This window comes from Aotus nancymaae, unplaced genomic scaffold (genome assembly GCF_030222135.1).
Source record: "Aotus nancymaae isolate 86718 unplaced genomic scaffold, 86718_ANA_hifiasm-v0.15.2.pri h1tg000014l, whole genome shotgun sequence".
Taxonomy (NCBI): domain Eukaryota; kingdom Metazoa; phylum Chordata; class Mammalia; order Primates; family Aotidae; genus Aotus; species Aotus nancymaae.
Genome location: NW_026988425.1, coordinates 116,818,510 through 116,834,222, shown reverse-complemented (window position 1 = coordinate 116,834,222; position 15,713 = coordinate 116,818,510). Strand labels below are relative to the sequence as shown.

At 41.2% G+C, this 15,713-nt stretch overlaps 1 long non-coding RNA gene and 1 pseudogene across 1 annotated transcript in view; both read left to right on the top strand.

Annotated features, from left to right (window-relative positions):
* Window positions 1-6,547, top strand: part of LOC105707624 (mitochondrial-processing peptidase subunit alpha-like) — a 35,056-nt pseudogene extending 28,509 nt beyond the window's left edge.
* Window positions 1-14,776, top strand: part of LOC135274825 (uncharacterized) — a 62,443-nt gene extending 47,667 nt beyond the window's left edge. The window contains exons 2-3 of the long non-coding RNA XR_010342553.1: window positions 10,511-10,614; window positions 14,299-14,776. This is a non-coding gene — a long non-coding RNA (uncharacterized LOC135274825). The remainder of the gene's footprint in view (window positions 1-10,510; window positions 10,615-14,298) is intronic.
* The last annotated feature ends 937 nt before the right edge of the window (window positions 14,777-15,713 follow it).

Here is a 15,713-nt window from a genome sequence, read left to right as displayed (position 1 = left end):
GGGAAGACACAGCAAGAAGGCAGCCATTTGCAAGCTAGGAGGAACGCCCTTGATCAGAAAGCAAATAGGTCAGAACCTTGATCTTGAACATTTAGTTTCCAGAATTGTGAGAAAATAAATTTCTGTTGTTTAAGCCACCCGTCTATGAGGTTTTATTATAGAAGCCCAAGTAGACTAATGTAGATTTTGGTATCAAGAGATGGAACCTGGCTGTTCATTTTGCTTAGAAGAAGAAATGGTCAGATATGTGATTATACTGCTTGTGAGCTGCAGCCAATGGTGTGGCTAGATGGTTAAGGAGTTGGAAAAAACATAATTAGAAAACTATTGGCCAAAAAAAAAAAAAAAAGGGAGAAGTAGTATCTGGATAGAACTCTCTGGGCAAAAGACATGAAGGTATTTGTTTCCATGTGAATGTTCACCAAAGGGTGACCTCAGCAATGGAGGACTGTAAATACTCAAGTGGATAGGTGACCCATTCTGTGAATGTAAGTCATTTTCTCTCCCAGCCACCCCTTCAGGGTGGCCATGGTGACCAGGATGGAGGTTATGCATGGGCTCAGCAACATGGATTTCCCCTCACCAAGACTGACCTGGCTATAGCCACCACTGTGTGTCCAGTCTGCCAGCAACAGAAACAAATACTGAGTTCCTCATATGGCATAATTTCCTGGGGTGACCAGTCAGTTACCTGGTGGCAAGTTGATTACATTTGACTGCTTCCATCATGAAAGGAATAATGTTTTGTTCTTACTGCGATAGACTGTAACTCTGAATATGGATTTGCCTTCTCTGCAGGCAATACTTCTATCAAAATTACCATCTGGGGATTTACAGAATGCCTTATCCACCATCATAGTATTCCCCACAAAGTTGCTTCTTCAAGGAACTCACTTCACAGCAAACGGAGAGTGACAGTAGACCCAAACTCATGGAGTTCACTGGGCTATGTTCTCCACTGTGTAAGTCCATTTTTGCATTGCTATAAAGAAATACCTGAGACTGGGTAATTTACACAGAAAAGAAGGTTTAATTGGCTCACAGTTCTGCAGGCTGTATAGGAAGCGCGATGCTGTCATTTGCTCAGCTTCTGGGGAGGCCTGAGAAAACTTACAATCATGGTGGAAAGCAAAGTTGAAGCAGCCACATCACATGGCTAAAGCAGGAGCAAGAGAGAGAGTGGGGAGGTGCCACTCACTTTTAAACAAACAGATCGTGTGAGAACTCACAATGGCAAGGACAGTACTAAGTGGATGATACTAAACCATTTATGAGAAATCTGCCTCCATGATCCAATCACCTCCCACCAGGCCCCACCTCCAACATTGGGGATTACAATTCAACAGGAGATTTGAGTAGGGGCAACATCCAAACTATAACAGCCTCTGTCCTGAAGCAGCTTGCTTGATGGAACAGTGGAATGGGCTTGTGAAGATTCAGTTACAATACCAGGTAGTGGTGTAGCTTGCGGGGCTGGGGCAGGTCTCCACAATGCTCTGTATTATCTGTATAAGTTTCCAATATATGGTACTGTTTCTCTCAAAGCCAAGATTCATGGGTCCAGGAATAAAAGGATGGATATAGAAATAGCACCATTTTTCTAAAGGCTGTGATACTTACATTTGCCAACCTATTATTACTGATAACCCTCTAGCAGAATTTTTGCTCCCTGTTCCTGTGACTTTATGCTATGCTGGCCTAGAGGTCTTAGTTCCAAAGGGAGAAATTCTCCCAGCAGGAGATACAACAATGATTCTACTGAACAGGAAATTAAGACTAGCACCTCCAGTAACTTAGGGTTCCTCATGCCTCTGAATAAATAAGCAAAGATGGGAGTTACTCTTCTGCCTGTGGTGATTTGTCCTGAATATCAAAGGGGAGTTGGCCTACTACCCCATAATGGAGGTAAGAAAGAGTATGTCTGGAATATAGGCGATCCCTTAGGGTGTCTCTCAGTATTACCATGCCTTGTGATCAAGGTCAATGGAAAACTACCACAACCCAATCCACACAGGACTACTAATGGCTCACACCCTTCAGGAATGATGGTTTGGGTCACTCTACAGGTAAAGAACAATGACCAGCTGAGGTGCCTGCTAAAGGCAAAATGAATACAGAATGAGTAGTGGAAATGAAAACATACTATGTTTGGTTTTCTATTCCTGACTTATTTCACTTAGAATAATAGTCTCCAGTCTCATCCAGGTCACTGCAAATGCCATTAATTCATTGCTTTTTATGGCTGAGTAGTATTCCATTGCATATATATATATATATATATATATATATATACCATCATTTCTTTATTAACTCGTTGGAAATATCCTATAAGGTTGCAAAGGTATAAGAATCACACAATGAAATTTGGGGATTGGGGAAAGAGTAGGAAGGGGGTGAGAGATAAAAGACTGCAAATAGGGTGTAGCATATACTGCTGGGGTGATGGGTGCACCAAAAAGCTCACAATTCACCACGAAAGAACTTACTCATCTAACCAAACATGACCTGTTCCCCAATAGCCTATGGAAATTTAAACAATTTTTAAAAATTAACAAAATTCAACAAGAAGGAAAAAAAATGAATAAGTAATGGAAGAAGGTGGTTATAAATACCAGCTACGACCACATGACCAGTTAGAGAAAGGAGGATTGTTATTGCTAGGACTATTTTCTCCTTATTTTATTATGAATGTGTGTGTGTACATGTGCGTATGTGTGCATAACGATTGTGTTTTTTCATCTTTCCTCTCTTATTCCCTTATTACGCAACATAAGATGCATTGATGTTATATCAAAGTATATAAATATTGCTAATTTTACATCATAAAATTTAAATTATAGGACATCGAACAGAAGAGTAAATATCACTCAAGGACTTTACCCTCTTTTCTGAAGAAGCAGTTGTATGTTTTCAGGACACAATAGTTGTATATTAAGGTCTTCTTCATCTGTCAGCCAGGGCTGCAGAACCACATCAACCAGTAAGCTAACCACCGTGTCCAAGCCTAACTACGACCTTATTATTGTCTTTATTTAGAGGTCTAACTACGACCTTATTATTGTCTTTACTTAGATATTAAGTATGGTTTTAAAAGGTGTGTATGGGTGCCCAACTGACAAGGAGTGGACTTGTGATGGTTAATTTGGTTTGTGTTATTTACTAGAAGTCAGTGGCACCAAATAATATTTGGCCAATTCCGGGTACGCCTGTGAGAGTATTTTGGGGTGAGATTGACATTTGAATTGGTAGACTGAGTAAAGCAGATGGCCCACCCTAATGCGGTGGCCCTCATCCAATCAGCTGAAGATTGAATAGAATGTAAAGGCTGATCCTCTCCAAAGTGAAGGGGAATGCCTCTTGTCTGGGCTGAGACACTGTTCATTTTTTCTTCCTCTAGGTTCAGACTGAAATATCGGCACTTCTTGGAGCTAGAGTCTGCTGACTTTTGGACTGGAACTTACAGCCTCAGGTTCCGAGGGCTTTGGATTTGGACTGGAACTATACTGCTGACTCTTCTGGATCTCCAATTTCTTCAGCCCCAGATCTGACTGCAGATCTTGGGACTTCTTGGCCTCTGTAATCATGTGAGCCAATTCCTTATATTAAATCTATCAAACCTCTCTCTCTCTCTCTCTCTCTCTCTCTCTCTCACACACACACACACACACACACACACACGCTGTTGGTTTTCTAAGAACACTGACAAATACAGCCCCCACTGCCACCCTAGTGGGCATCCGCAGGCTAAGATTACTAAAGAACTCTGAGGAACAGAATTCAATTTGTTATCTGAACAGATATATCTTCTTATAATCTCTGGGCAGTGGACCAGGGCCATTCCAAGATTATAAACGTTCATTATTAGGACAAAGAGGACTTAACATCTAACCATTTAGAATGGTAAGTTTCAGGGTTTGGGGTTGGTGAGTACTTATGTTTTGAAACTGAGCTTATGCAAAGCCATACTCTGCCTTAAACTAGCAAGTGGGCCACCTCCAAAGAGACTGAGACCAGGGACACAGTAGAGAAAATTGTAGAGAATTAATGGGCAGCACCAGCGTCAGGGTAGGAGATGCCGCATCCCAAATGAAGTGGATGCCAGAGATGTGGTGAGAATTCAGAGTCAAAGTCAAGAACCAAGAGAGGCAAGTACAACACAGGGATAAGAGATTCTAAAGGAAGTTGGGATGATCTAAATTACTATGTCCTGATAGATCTTCCTGAGGAGGGCTGATTTTACAGAGCAGGATATGTGACCCTCTATCCATACCACATGAAGTTTAAAAGGAATCATTCAAATGCATATATGCATTTCTATCCTGTGGACTGTTGGAGAAGACAAAGCTCCGTGAAGGTGGTCTGCTACATACAGAGACAACTTGATTTTTATGTATTGCTGTTAGGTACTAAAATTAATTTTTATTTAGAAAAAGAGAATAAATCATGGTACATTATAAAGTTTAAAGGTTGGCAAATGTAAGTATCACAACTTTTAGAAAAATGCAGTGTTTTCTAATTAACTGCCTGACATCTATTACTGTTTTTCTATATACTTTTTCTTCTCCTTTTTAAGCTTTTTGAGAACTGAGTCTCCCTCTGTCACCCAGGCTGGAGTGCAGTGGCTCCATCTCAGCTCACTGCAACCTCCATCTCCCAGGTTCAAGCGACTCTCCTGCCTCAGCCTCCCAAGTAGCTGGGATTACAGGTGCCTGCTACCACTCCTGGCTAATTCTTTTATTTTTCCTAGAGACGGTGGTTTCACTGTGTTAGCCAGGATGGTTTCGAACTCCTGACCTCATGATCCGCCCGCCTCAGCCTTCCAAAGTGCTGGGATTACAGGCGTGAGCCATCTCATCCGGCCTATTTTGGCTACATACAGTCTTTGACAGCCTAGTCCTGTCACAATCACCTTTTGAAATAACAGAGAAAGAAGCAGTGGGTAGAGACTCAAGAAGGCGGCTACGGCGGCTGCAGGGCTGGGGTTCTTGGGGCTGCTGCCAGCTGAGGTTTGGACCTCCTGCGGACAGACAGTTTAGTAGTGGTGGCACCTTTCCCAACAATCCCCTCTCTTCTCCCTTACCTGGAGTACCCAAGCCTGGTTTTGCTACAGTTGATGGACGGGAAAACTTTGAAACCAAAGTAACCACATTGGATAATGGGCTTCGCATGGCATCTCAAAATAAGTTTGGATAGTTTTGTTCAGTAGGCATTCTTATTAATTCAGGATCAAGATACTAAGCTAAATATCTAAGTGGAATTGATCACTTTTTGGAAAATCTGGCATTTTTGTCTACTGCCAGATTTGACAGCAAAGATGAAATTCTGCTTACACTGGAAAAGCATGGGGGTACTTGTGACTGCCAGACATAAAAAGACACCACCATGTATGCTGTGTCTGCTGATAGCAAAGGCTTGGACACGGTGGTTAGCTTACTGGCTGATGTGGTTCTGCAGCCCTGGCTAACAGATGAAGAAGTAGAGATGACGCAGATGGCGGTCGAGTTTGAGCAGGAGGACCTGAACATGCGGTCTGACCCAGAGCCACTCCCCACCAAGATGATACATGAAGCGGCTTACAGGCAGAACACAACTGGCCTCCACCATTTCTGCCCCACAGAAGACATAGCAAAGATCAATCGAGAAGTGCTGCTCTGAGGAACTACGACACCGCCCCCCCACCCCACCCCACCCCACCCACCCACCGCATGGCGCTGGGCGGCAAGGGTGTGGAGCATGAGCTTCTGGGGGAATGTGCCCGGAAGTACCTCCTGGGGGTCCAGCCTGCCTAGGGGAGCGCGGAGGCCGTAGATATTGATAGATCTGTGGCCCAGTACACTGCAGGGTGTGTGTGTGTGTGGGGGGGGATTGCCAAGCTAGAAAGAGACATGTCCAACGTCACCCTGGGCCCGACCCCCCTCCCCGAGCTCACGCACCTCATGAGTGAGCTCCTACCTGTAGGAGGACTTCATCCCTTCACTGTGTTGAACCTGATGATGGGCAGAGGCGGCTCCTTCTTGGCTGGTGGGCCTGGCAAGGGCATGTCCTCCAGGATCTACCTCAACGTGCTCAACAGGCACCGCTGGATGTATAACGCGACCTTCTACCGCCACAGCTACGAGGACACTGGCCTCCTGTGCATCCATGCCAGCGCCGACCCAGGAGACATGGTAGAAATCATCACAAAGGAGTTTATTTTCATGGGCGGAACCATGGACGCGGTGGAGCTGGAGCAAGCCAAGACGCAGCTGACGCCCATGCTCATGATGAACCTGGAGTCCAGGCCTGTGATATTTTGAGGACGTGGGGAGGCTGTGAGTGAGTGCTGGCCGCTCACTCCAGAAAGCTGCTGTAGGCGCTGTGCACGCTCCTCTGCAACGATACGCCGGAAGACCTGAAGAGAGTTACTTCTAAGGTGCTCCGAGGGAAGCCGGCAGTGGCCGCCCTGGGCAACTTGACCGACCTGCCCACCTGCAAACCTGAGCACAACCAGACCGCCCTGCTGTGCAAGGAAGGGCGCCTGCGCAGGACACACAGGCTCTTCCGGTAGAGCCCCTCCCCCGCCTGACCAACCCAGGAGCTGCAGCTGGAGCCGTTTCCAGTGTGTGTTAGTTTGGGCACGAATTAAATCTAAAAAGCTGTCTGGTTGTAGAAACAGTGCAAACAATGTCGCCAGAGCACCCAACGCAGTTAGCATTCCTTCAGAACTGAATGTGCCAATCCGTGGAGTCAATGCTGACCCTGACCACGGCGAGCCCGGAAGCAGGTGAAGTGCCCAGCGCTCGGGCGCAGCTGCCACGAGGAGGCCGGTCAGCGCTGCCAGTCCTCGGGGGCTCTCAACACCTGGGGCCTCGCATCTTCCGTGAGAGGAGCAAGCCCTGAGCCGGGAAGCAGCAGGGATCAATCTATCAGAGCCTCCGCAGAGGCCGCCGTGTTCCTGTGTCGGGTGCCAGGACTCACCTCTGAAAAACGGGACAAGGCGAGAGCCTAGTCTGCTTCGAGGAGCATGGTCCATGCGTGTGCACGCCCGCTTCCCTGGTAATAAAGAGCTGTCATCTTTCTGAGAGAGAGAGAGAGAGAGAGAGAGAATTTGGCAACCACTTATAATTTGTTGTTGTTGAGACGGAGTCTCACCTTGTCACCAGGTTGGAGTGCAGTGGTGGTGCAATCTTGGCTCACTGCAACCTCTGCATCCCGGGTTCAAGTGATTCTCTCCCCAGTAGCTGGCACTATAGGCGTGTGCCACCACGTGCCACCACGCCCAGATAATTTTTGTATTTTTAGTAGAGACAGGGTTTCACCATTTGTCCAAGATGGTCTCAATCTCTTGACCTCGTGATCCACCTGTCTCAGCCTCCAAAGTGCTGGGATTACAGGTGTGAGCCACCAGGCCCAGCTGCAACCACTGATCTTTTTACTGTCTCCATAGCTTTTCCTTTGCCAGAAGATTATGTAGTGGAATCATACAGTATGTAGCCTTTTCAGATGGGCTTCTTTTACTTGTAATATGCATTTAAATGTCTTCCATGTCTTCTCATGTCTCAATAGCTTATTTATCTTTTTAGTACTCAGTAATATTCCAATGCCTAGATATATCATAGTTTATTTATACGTTTGCCTATAGAAGAATATATTGGTTGTTTGCAAATTATGGCGATTAGGATTGAAGCTACTATAAACACACAGATTTTGGTAGGGACATAAGTTTTCCACTGCTTTGGGTAAAAACCAAAGTGCCATTATTGGATTTTCAAGTAAGTTTTTAGTATTATTGTCAAATTTTAGAAAAGCTATACAGGAACTCTGCACATATACAATTATTTTACTTAAAACGGTCAGTGCAGCTGCATATGGAAAATAGTGGGAATCCTTTTCAGCGAAAATGTAATATTTGACATTCTTATCTTGATGAAATCTGTAGCCTAGGTTTCAGAAGGTTCCTGGTCCAAGGTGTTGACCTTGTGTGCATTGTTTTAGCTTTTCCCTACTTCGGTTTTTATGTCCTTGCAATGATCATAGCAATCCCCATCCTTTCTTTCAACCTAGGGATATTGTTGGGAAAACAAATGAGACTGTGTATGTGTGCACTTGCATGCCGTGTATGTGTGTGTGTCCATCCTCCTCATTCCACTTTTCCATTTCCTTCTCTTCCTTCTTCTCTTTCATCTCCTGTTAATTGTCACCTAGGGTCAGCTAGAATACCAAGAGCATTGCATATTATGTGGCAGCCAAAAGAAAATGGCACGAGTGTATGAATGTGTTTTGTGTGTGTGTGTGTGTATTTGTGTGTGTGTTTGAAAGAGACAGAGGAAGATACACACAAAGAGACAGAGATAAGGACTGCCATGTTCCCGCGTGTCACATATTTTTGTTGGTTTTGGGGTCTCGCTCTTTTGTTTGGGTTGGACTGCAGTGGCATGATCACAGCTCACTGCAGCCTTGACCTCACAGGCTCAAGTCACCCTCTCACCTCAGCCTCTGGAGTAGTGAGGTCTACAGGCATGTGCCACCATGTCTGGCTAATTTTTGTATTTTTTGTAGAGATGGGATTTTGCCATGATGCCCAGGCTGGTCTCCAACTCCTGGCCTCAAGCCATCTGCCCACCTCAGCCTCCCAAAGTGCTGGGATTATGGGCGTGAGCCACTGCACCTGGGCTTTTTGTTGTTTTTTGAATACACTCTCATTTTGATGAGGTTCCTTCAGAGGTTTTTGACCTCCTCTGCCCCTTCTCATTGAGAGATCCTGCTTGTCAGACACATTTTAAGCTTTTCCATGAGATAATGGCCATAACTTAATTCCACTGCTGGGTACTAGTCAGAGAGACACTTTTGTTCTCCATAGGATGTTGTAAACTAAACTCTACATTTTCATAAGCAATTTTATCTTGACATTTACATTTTGGCTTCTCTCCTCTCCTCTCTCAGATATGAAAGGTATTTTAATCATGGAACTGAAAACTTAGTCAAGAAAATGTTTCATTTTACGCTGGGATTTTTTATTTTTAAGCACCATGTTCTGCTGTGAATTCCTTTTTACATCCGTGCCAGGCACCTTGTGGATAGGGAAATTTTTTTTATTGATTTTAGCATTTGTTTTAGTATTTCTTTAACATTTGTTTCAGTTCTTAAAGACATGCTATGTTTTGCTGACCCATTGCAAGGCAAAATAATCCACTGCAAGGTAATTCTGTCTTTTTTTTACAGAATCAAAAGACGGAAAATAGTAACTAATTTATTAATTAATTTACTTATTGATTCAAAAAGATTTCACGGTCCATCTGTTATGGGCAAGTCACCGTGACAGGCACTGGAGAGATTGCACCAAGTAACACATGGAAATCCTTGCCTCCAAGGCACATAGAATGAAAAAAATGCAAAAGAAAAATCACATGAATAATGCAATTAAGAATTAAAAATAGGTTTCTCTCATAGAAAGACAAACTAAATCAGATGCAGGCATCAGGAAAGACCTCTCAAAGGAGGTGGCAGCGAAACTAAATTATGAAGCATCTGTAGGAATTGTTTAGATAGGATCATTTCTGGGGCTAAAACCAGTGACATCTTGGTGATGTAAAGTGGCTCATAGCAAAGTGCCTGGGTCACCTCCAGGCACATAGTAGGGATTGAATATATGTTGGTTTCCTTTTTGCCTGTTAGTCATCCAAATAGGATCTTTGCTGAATTATTTTATTTTCTAAACCATCTCGTGTTTTGTGGAAATAAATGTCTCCGCTAAATCCACCGGAACGGCTTTGATGCGGTTTTGGTTCAGCTGCAGTAGCAATTTTCGTTAAATAAGTGGAAATAGAAAAGTAATCTCAATTGACTGTTAACCGACAGAGGCCCTAATGATGTTCTTGCAGAAAGTTTGTGATTTGGGTACTGAGAGTGTGCAGTCAGAGTAGCAGAGAAAATGCACCAAGGAGTGGCTAAAGGTTTCAGAGAAAATATGATGAAGGTGAAGTAGAAAACAATAGGGATTTGGGTAAATAAATGTAAACACGGTGAGGCAAGTATCCAATCTACCAAAGCTCTGGCGATCTTGCTGCATCAGAAGACTAACAAGTAGACCTCTTTTCTTCCTTTGATAACTTTTTAAAATTGGTAATATATTTACATGATTCAAGCATCAAACAGTAAAAAATACAGAATTAGTGGCACATGGTGGTGCGTGCCCGTAGTCCCAGCAACCTGGGAAGCTGAGGTAGGAGAATCTCTTGATCCCAGGAGTTTCAGGCTTCACTGGGCTATGATGAGGGGCGCAGTGGCCACTGCACTCCAGCCTGGGTGACAAAGCAAGACCCTGTCTCTTAAAATATATATATGCATATGCAGTAAAAATCTTGTTTATACACTGTTCACTCCATTACTAGGTTCCTATTCTAATCTCTGCTACCTTTTAAAATATCTTTATACAATTGTAATCAATTGCATGTATAGATGCACATGTTTTTATTTTCCGTGTACCCATGTATTCATTTAACAAATACTTATTGAGTGTGTACTTTGCCAGGTAATGTTCAATCCAGCCAAGGGAGCCAAGATAATGAACAAAACAGAAGTTCCCACCCTCCCTGATGTTCATTCTAGCAGATGGAGACAGATGATAATAGGTAAGTAAAGTATAGTGTGGTAGGTTGTACACGCACTAAAGAAAAAAAATGAAGCATAATAATGAGGAAAGAGCATGCCGGAATGGGAAAGTATTTCACTTTAAAATAGGGGAGTCATACTTGAGCAAAGACCTGGTGGAGGGGAGGAAGCAAGCCCCACAGAATCTGGGAAGAGATAGTCCAGAAATAGAGTATTCCTGATCCCAAAGGCAAGCCCCAAGATTAGGGAAAGGCTGGAACTTCTAGGAATCGGAAGAAAGCCAGGGTGGTCAGGGTGAAGTGAGCCAGGGGCAGAGATGAGATTAGGGAGGTAGGGAGAGGATAGCATTGGGAAGTAATAGGAAGAATTTTGAGTAGAAGTATTTTAGAATTACTCTTGATTTTATGATGAAGATGAACTGTAGAAATGGCAGAATCCATATGACCTGCTACAGATTAGTGAAATATTCCAGTTAAGTGATGCTGATTATCTGAATCAAGGTAGTCGTTATGGAGGTGATGGGATGTGGCTGATTTGTGGAGAAATGTTCTGTAGGTTGAGCAAACAGTATTTGCATGAGAGAAGTGCAAGAAGGAGGGGTGTCCCAGCTGGGAGACTGGAGATGACGTTAACGATCTGGGAAAGATTTCAGGAGGAGCAGGATGGTGTATCAAGTGATAGAGTTCCATCCCTGCACATGCTAAACGTGGAGTGCCTGTTAGACAACTTAGGAAACATGTCCAGTAGAGAGAACCTCTTTAAGGATTATAAATTTGGAGGTAATAAGAATATAGACAGAATTTGAAGTCATGACATTGATGAGCTCACCCAGGGAATTACTGTAGATAGAAGAAAATGAGGCCAAAAATAGCATCTCAGTATATTCTACAGATCAAAAATTAGCAAGAAAAATAGAGAAAGAGAAGGTGACTGAGAGGAAGCCAGTGTGAGACAGAAGAAAATCCAGAAGAGAGTGATGAGTGGAAGAATGACCTTTAAGGTACAAAGAATGATGGGCTCTGTCAAAGGTGCTGATTGCTAGATAAGATGAGGACTAGGATTGAATCAACCCATATAGCTGTGACCTGTACAAGAGCATCTTCAGTGGAGTATTGAGGGAAAGTGCTGATTGGAATGAGTTCAAGAGAAAATGAGCTGAAGAAATTAGAAACAGCAGGTAGAGACAAATTGTTAAGTTTTGTTGTAGATGGGGAGCAGAAGAATGGCAGAGTTGTTGAAGGGAGAAGTGGGGTCAAGTGTTTTTTGTTCTGATTTTTTTAATAGAGGAAATAAGGGTCAGTGTCTTAGCTAGTAGTAGAGAGGAGAAATGTGAAGTATCCTTATTTCTGTGATAATTTGGCTTTAGCTAGAAGCATCAAAATTTCTATCCATGGTAACAGGAAGAAAAGCGGAGTCAGGGCTAAGAGCACAGATGGGCAAGTTTGGTAGAGAAAGAAGTATAGAAGTTTCCCTCATGGTTTTCTCCACCCTCGGCGAAATAGGAGGCAGAGTCATTAGTTGAGAGTGAAAAGTAGGGAGAGGTATTGGGGTTTGATAAAAGGGACGAAGTTCTGGTGTATTTGGGATAGAGCTAGTGGGAGACAAATGGGTAGGGGAGTGAGTGAGCCCCATGAATTGCTACTGGTCCACTGGAAGATGGTAGTCAAGGATTGGAAATGTCACCAGTAAAGCACTTTCCATTTGCATTTTTATTTAGCCAGTGTCAACTGCAGAGTGCAGTCAGTATAAAAGGACCAATAGTTAAAGCAATTTTTACAAATGGTAGCACACTGCGGACATTAATATGATTGCATTCTTGGTAAGAATGGTAAAATGCGGTTGTCGTCACTTGGGTGGGTTTGTATGCCAGGAGTGTATAGGGGTTTCATAGGGGTCACGGTGAAATAATGAGTTTCTAAATATTTTCATTCTCCCTAATCCTTGAAACATGTCTATTAGGTATATTTGAATATCCACTTTAATCACACCTGTTTATAATGTTTAAGTCAATCTACTTACAGATTAGGTTTGCTTACTTATAATTATGTTGTTAGTTTGATTGATCCAAGACATTTAAAAGATTAAGGTTTAAATAGAGAGTAAAGGCTTTTGGAGACAGACCAGGATCAACTGTCAGTTCTAACACTTATTTAGAGTATCCTTAAGCAAGCCGTTGAGTACCTCTTAGTCACCATGAGATCATATATTAAAATAAAATAAGAATACCTTATTTATATGCTTTGAATAAAGTTTCAATTCAATTATGAATATAAGTACTAGGCACATCTATAGGTATTTACAAAGATTCCTTCCAGTCCCTCTACCTTAAAAATAAATTACAATATGGAAATAAGCTATTTTTTATTGCTACAATTAATATTTTTACAAATTTTTCAAAATGAATATAAAACAATTTGAAAAATCGGTATTTATGTCTCCCAGAATTCAATATAGTAAATATTTTTATGTTTATCCACATAGAAGTAAATATGAATAAACATAAATGTGTGTGTCCACATGCATTGTGGACACACACACACTCACACTGCATCTGCTTTATTCCACTTAAAATAAATGATGAACCTGCAGCTTTTTCTTTTGCTTTTCATATCATTAAAATATTTCTCCAACATTACTTCTGATGGATGTTTCAAACTCATCATACAGATGTACAGTAACATGTACTCTAATCCTGTAGGGCTGTTCTTCTTTATTAGTTTCAATTGTAATCTAAACTGTGTTGAACAATCCCACTGCTAAATCCTTAGGCATGTCTATACTTTTTTTTCCCCAGGACAAATTTCAGTAAGTGAAAATTGCTAGATTAAAAAATGATGTAAATCTTTAAGGGTTGTCATAACTATTGATATGTTGCCCTCCAGAAGTGTATTTAGACTCCCAGGTCACTCTCCTACATTGGATGTCAATGTCATCGATAACAACTGGGTACTCCTTTCAGTGCTCCTGTGCCCTGGCATATTTTAAAGCCTCAAAAAGAAATTAGTCTTTACTATTGAATAGGTATAAAATCTCAGTTTTTCTTTACATATGGGAGCTTTATTTTAGTTTTGCATTTTTACGTTAACCAATGGTTGTGAAAGATTCTTTCTATATAAGAAATTTTAGCCTTCTGGAAAGAATATCCCCAGGAATACTACATATGTGTTTATAGGCCATTAGTGACCAATTGTTTTAGAGATAGTTTAAGATCCTAGATTTAACAGGAGAAACACAAAACTAAAAGAAATAGTGATACAGAATTCTTGTTACTAATACTACTAATTAGAATACAACTGTCATTTCTCTGGTCTAACAATGAAAAAAATTTTAAAGTAAAAAGCTTTTTTTTTTTTCTTACAATTTATTTCTCTAAAAAATGTTTTATCCCACATATTTTTTCTCTTTCCATGTTACCATTTACAGGTATGTGATAATTTTTAAATTTCTTTCTCCTTTAATTCTATGAAATTCTATTTTAATGTGTCAGTTACTATATTGGGGAATGATTAAATCTTCATCTATCAGTCTTTTGGAAGAAAACTAGATTTCTGGGCGTATACTGGATTTTCCAGACAGATTTTCATGTTCTCATTGTAACCCTGTTTATTTTCCTCTGGTTAGAAAGGCCATGAGTGTCTCTCTTAATTTACAATGTTGAGTTTCCTTTGCTCTCCCTTGGGTCTCATTTCTCCCAAACAATTCCTTCAGCTGCACATCATTGAGCAAGAGGGACACCATGGATAATGGAAAGATCTACGGCAAGGCTGGCTGGCTGTCCTGTCTAAGGAGGCCGTACTGGACCATCCTGCTCTGCTCATCCAGATGTGTCCACGAATACATCCATAAAACAGTGGCCTGTGGGATCCTATAGGAAAATGATCCAGAAGCAGGGCGGTCAGAAGGAACAAACACTTGATTAACACAATAAATCTTCTATATTTATGTTTTAAAGACACACAGAGGAAAAACATTTTTAAATCCATGATTTTTCCCCCAGATTTTAACTAGTGTAATCTCTTTCTTTCCTGAGCCTTAGGCATCTTCATTATAAACCAAAAGATATAACTTGAGATTTTCCCAGGGTTTATATGCTTCATTCTTGTTAGAGTTAGAGACGTGAAATGGCAATTTGTGATGTCTCTTCAGAGCTAAAAACCTTATAAAAATATAATGTACTTTCTCTCTCTTCATTTTCTCATTTTTCTGGTCAAACCTAGAAGAGTAAGATGTCTTTGAAACTATTAAGATAATTTTTAAGACATGATATAATTGTGAATTTTATATAGATATAAAATGAACAGGTGTCAAAGACTTTATTAGCTTATTAGTTAATAAGGGAATGGATAAAATGTTACAATTGGTATAAAAATCAGAGGCATATATAGGAAATTAGGAATCTGAAATGAATGTACAAATTGATGGTCTATCCACGGGGCAATAATCGGTTGCATTCCACCAGTCACAATTGATTTGCATTTCTATGGACAAGAGACGGATGAGCTAAACAGAATAGTCACTCTTTTTTGTTCTGAGCCCATTTCAAAGTCTCAATTGTTTTCCTTACTAAAATATCTATCTCAAATATCCCATTATATATGTTTTATAATATATAACATATATCCCATTATGATATATATTATATGTAAGGGATTTCCAAAGGAGTTCTCTATATATGATATATAAATTAATATCCCATTATATATACATTTACATAAAAATATATATATAACGAGACACTAATTTTTAATATATAGAGAACTCCTTTGGAAATCCCTTTCTACAATTACAAGCAATAGATGTTTTGGCAGAGTTTTAGTTATGGGATGATTAGATATTCTAGCATGTTGAAATTTGTTGGGTTTTCATTTAACCAAAGTCATTTAACGAAAATAAAAGTTAGATCCAAGCCCAGGTAGGTTCTGATTTTTAAAAGCCATGTTTCTGTCTCCTCCCAAAAAATGGGTGAAAAAAATGGTGGCTCAGGGTCCGATAAAAGCTTTTCGCAGGTAAGGGTAAAATAATTAAGTCACAAACTATTAGAGCTATATAAACCTCTCTTTACCAGTATCTTCCTGAGAAGCACAATAGATCACAATAAAGCAGAGAAGCACCCGGAAGCTGAG